Source organism: Lactuca virosa, chromosome 2 (assembly GCF_052849685.1).
Source record: "Lactuca virosa cultivar CGN04683 chromosome 2, Lactuca_virosa_CGN04683_v6, whole genome shotgun sequence".
Lineage (NCBI taxonomy): Eukaryota > Viridiplantae > Streptophyta > Magnoliopsida > Asterales > Asteraceae > Lactuca > Lactuca virosa.
The window spans coordinates 73,558,521-73,563,723 of NC_136427.1; the positions used below are offsets into that span (position 1 = coordinate 73,558,521).

Genomic DNA, 5,203 nt, shown 5'->3' on the forward strand with positions numbered 1-5,203 from the left:
GTTAGGAGTTAATGATGTGCCAAACGTAGTCGATGCACATCTTGAAGTGCCAAAGGTGGTTGTGATGCGCCAAAAGGAGAGAAGCTTGATGTTGCGCAAAACAAACGGAAAGAAAACCGATGTTGCTCCAAACAAAAAAATAATTTTGCACCAAAGAATGATGAGTGTGGACCAAGAGAAGGGTAACTTGCGCCAAGGGTGTTTTCGTGAAAGGCTCGTAGTGCAAGTAGGAGTTGGAGCAAGAGGGAATGTCGCAAGAGTGAATGTCTGAGTTGCGCCAAGATGGGAAATTGCTCGCTTAGGGAGTTGCGCCAAGATACTTAAATCAAATGGAAGTTGCCCCAAGGGAAGGTGGTGTTGGTATCATGGGTTGATTGTGGAACAAGAGAGGATTTATGGTATAAGAAGGGACGGATCATGAGGGAATGGCGCAAGTGGGAGGTTTTAGGTTAGGATGTTGCGCCTAAGGGGGTAGAGGAAGATGCTTATGGCGTATAAGCTCCTCAAAAGCATTAGCTAAAGGCACAATACCATTACTCATTGGAAGGACATATTTCTTGAGGGTAAAAACGTCAACTAAGAATCTCAGAGGCAAAATTTCTTTGACTGCTTCTAGTCGCTTGGCATTCAGATAAATAGCTGCAAAACCATTAGGAACACAAGTGAGAGACTTTAAAGAATGAAGAACACCAGCTGCCATTGTTGATAAAGAGGCGTCAGAAAGAGCGGCTTCATCCAATGCAGGATAACAAGTGGGATCTTTGTGAATCAGTTCAGACATTACAGTCACAGTTAAAGAATATATATTGCCTCCAAATTTATCCACATTCTGAAAGATCATTACAAGAGTGGCAGGGAGAGAAACGTCATTTTCACTCTGATGAATGTTTGTTGGAGCATAAGTAGCACAACCGAGTGCCTTCAATAAAACCCTAATGAGCTTCTTCTGTGAAGAAACCAGATCCTCACTTGTATGAGAACACTCCCCGATGGTTATTAAACTATCATATCCTACGATTGAATGACTCGAACGAATCACTCTATCCACTTATGTCTGCAATCTGATGGTCAAAAGGTCAACTCGTCCCAAGTCTCTAAAAAGGGTAACAATCAAGTTACTATAATCCATGAGCTTTTGTATAGTCTTCACAGATAAACACACAAGATGCATGTGTAGAGGATCCATATCCTCTAAAAGAGGTAAAAAGGTTGGAACCATTCCTGATCCCTGTATAACACTCCCAAGAAGTTGATATCACTTAAAGCAAGTAGAATTGTAGTAGTGCTTCAATGAATGCGATAGACGATGGATCACTTGACTTGTTTAATGATGAAATCGCCCAATGCAGGAGATTAAGGAGAATCACACGGTTGATAACGCTCCAAAAGAAAAACTAGGGTTTATGAATGGCACAAGAAGTGATGATGAGATTAGTTGATGTTGCTCAAAGACTTTGATGGCCAAGAAGTTGTTGTGCCAAAGGCTTTGATCACAAAGTGATGTTGCCATTAACGAGGGATGTTAATGCTACTATTGCTCGATATTAAGATTTGCTTGGTGGGCAAGAAGAGTGGGTGACGCAACAAGAAGTTTTCAAAGGGATAGAAGACACCAACGACCAATAAAAAAATGTTGCTCACGAAATAGATGGATGCGCCTTGAGGGGGGATTTATAAGATGTTTTCGGCTAGTGTTAGGAGGGGTGTTGCACAAGAACCGAAAAATATATGTGTGGCCCAAGAATAGAGATTGTGGCGCAAAGAGGGTTTTGAGAAGGCGTAAGAGTAGAAGAAAAGGAGGTGTGGCGCAAGTGAGGTTGATCGATGTGAGGTAGTTGCGCCAAAATAGGGTTTTCGGTTTGGTGGTTGTGCTAAATGGATTAGGTTTAGGTTTAAAAAAAATATGGTGCAAGAGGAGATTAGGGTTGAGTGAAGGAGCAAGAAATACTTGTGGCACAAGAGAAAGAAAAGGAGGATGGTGCGGGATGAGAATTGCGAGGGTCAAGAGGGAAGAAAAGGTTAGATGGCGCAAGAGGGAGTGAAGTATGATGACACAAGGCTGAGTGGAGGGTTGGATGGCGCTAGAGGAAATTGTGCAAGTAGAAAGCGAGACCTAAAGTGGAGGTTGCTCCAAGAAGATGTGCGAGGCTGCAGTTGCGCCAAGGAGGATGTTGCGCCAAACCGGAAGTTTAAGCTTTTTCGCCAAGGAGCTGCGAGGCCGAGAGATACTATTGCGCCATGTGGTGGTGACCGAAGGGTGCTTGTTGCGCCAAGAGACTTATTGCGCCAAAGGTTGGACCAAAGTGGCTTGTTGCGCTAAGGTCTACTAAGAGGCTGAAGTACTTCAAAGTCTTTTGCTCATTAAGATCTTGCTCCAAACTCAAGAAAATTTCGATTTTGCTTCAAAACACAAATTCAATATGCTCCAAACGAATATGAGAAAAGCTTTTTTTTCTCAGTTTTTTTTTAAACTCCAAAAAGATTTTACTTGCATTTTTATTTTACACAAAAAGAAAACTCCAAAAAGACTTTACTTTCATTTTTAATTTACATAAGAGAAAACTGGAAAAAGATTTTATTTTCTATCTTTTGTCTTAACTTTAAACAAAACAAAATGCCAAAAAGATTTTATTTTTACTTTTGTTAGGAAAATGAAAGTTGTCATCACAACTATGAAAATGAAGAAAGTTAGTTGCTCCACATTGTAATGATTATTCAAAATACTAAATTATGTGGTTCTTCGGTTTGCTTCAGTACACAACTAATATTGGTACTTCAGTGATCATTAACAAGCTTCATCTTTATACTCTAATTAGAGTTCTAACATACATAAAGTACTAATGTTATGTGGGATAATTTCAGGTGAACTCTAAGGTTAGTTAAGGCAATGTGTTATAGTATATTTGTGGCTTTCATGTCCTAGTGAACTCATGAGACAAAAACGCGAACTTGTGTAGTTTGAGGGACATAAAATTTTTTGCTTCGTGAATATCTATACCTAATGAAAAGCTTCTTAGTTAAAATAAAGCGAGTCAAGTTCCAAGTTTATCGGTTTAATTTCTGCACTTTGAGTCTAGTTATATATTCAATAATTTATAGTTCAGGAGTGGAGTCAATCTGTGAGCTTTGGGACTCGATGAGTATTCCCCCCGGATATATATATATATATATATATATATATATATATATATATATATATATATATATATATATATATATATATATATATATATATATCCACCTAATTATAAAAGCTTGGATGGATGGGAAGAAATATTGTTTAAAATGGTTTCATAGAAAGTCATGGACTCCGTTAGTAACCTAAGTGATTCCGAGCACTCCAATGAATTTATTAGAAAGTCACAAACTAAAGTACAAATAGAGGTAAATGTAGGAACTATTTTCTTGTGTACTTTGTCAAAATTAGAGTTATAAGAAAAAAATCAAATATATATATATATATATATATATATATATATATATATATATATATATATATATATATATATATATATAGGGAAGGGTTATTTGGAAAACAAAAAAACCCTAAAAATTATAAAAATGCATAAAAAAATACCAAGACATCACAAAAAAAATTTTTGAATTTTTTTATCAAAAAATCGCAGCATTTTTTACAATTTCGCTGAAAAAAAATAAAAAATCAATTTGTTTTTTTTTTCAAAAAAAAAATATTTTTCAAAATATTTTTTCAGCGATTTTGACCTAAAAGTTGCGATTTTTTGATAAAAAAAATTCAAAAAAAAGTTTTGTGATCTCTAAGTATTTTTTTATGCATTTTAATGATTTTTAAGGTTTTTTGTTTTCCAAAGAACCTAAACCTATATATATATATATATATATATATATATATATATATATATATATATATATATATATATATATATATATATAAAAGTGTAGTTATATTCTTAGGTCAATTTTTATATACAGTATTTTTCTTGTAAAGTCGTGTCACTTTGAATTTGGCGATACCTTATGCAACAAAAAGGGTAAATAAAAGGGTATAGGTGATAGGAATGCCAAAAATGAATGTTGTTCAAAATAAATGGGGAACATTTATGAGGATTTTTAAATTGATCAAACACGCAAAACTTCCAGAAGTGTCGTTGATAAAGTTGAGATGTTTCTTGAATGTTGGAATGTGTCTTGAACTTGAAGATGTACAACCACGTGTTTATGATGGACCATAGACAAAATTCAGGTTCCTTTGAGCATTTGGACGTGCCTCCATTGTACATGATGAGCCATATACAACCTTGTTGAGCTATCAATGTGATCATGTTGATCCATTGACTTAAGTTGAGCCACCAAGTATTCATGTTGATCCATCAACGTCTTGATCTCCACATATAATCTAGATGTGCCATCTGAGATCATGCTGATCCAAATTACTTTCTTCAAATGCTCCATGTTCAGCAAGTACTGCATGTCAACAGAAAGTGCTCCATGTATGCTTCAAGTGATCCAACATCTAATTCTTCAAACACTTATTGAAACTTCATGATCTTTCCAACCTGAAACATTCTGATATTGTTTGTTAGAAAATATTTCCAACACGTCTAAGATGTTTCTTCCAATGACATATGCAGATTGTACCTCGTCAATACTTGTACCAATGACTCCCTTTAATATATTGGCAATAAGTTTAGAAATGAATTTGTAAATGCAAACGATGAGGCTGATAGGTCTATAATATCTCAGTGTTGTAGGGTATTTGATTATCAGAACAAGTGTGTTAAAAGAGGAATTACACCCATGGGAGATCTTTCCCATGATCTCGAAGTGTTTGATATAACAAACTATATCACCCTACATGATGCTCCATTTTTTATTGATAAGATTTAACATGTACCCATCTGGTCCAGGGGCTTTCTCAGAGACACAACCCCAAACAGCTGATTTTAATTATGAAAATGAGAAAGGAATCTCCTGAGATGAAATTTGATCAGGGTTAAGACATTTGAATAAAGGCTGATTAATATTGTGCTGTCAGGACATGGTTCATGAAATTTCTCACTAAAGAACTAATGGGTTTATGGGGTTACAAGGTCAATGCACTAAGCATAACTTTATTCAAACAATTCAAATAATTAGGCCACAGACAACCTAGTTTGATCTATGTCTTTCAACTATTGAAACATACTATGAATGGCTAATCTACAAAACTTTCTTATGAACAAAC

At 35.4% G+C, this 5,203-nt stretch overlaps 1 pseudogene; it reads right to left on the minus strand.

The window, feature by feature from the left end:
• Nucleotides 1-463: 463 nt before the first annotated feature.
• LOC145157510 (E3 ubiquitin-protein ligase UPL2-like) lies at nt 464-4,431 on the minus strand (annotated as a pseudogene).
• Nucleotides 4,432-5,203: the final 772 nt, after the last annotated feature.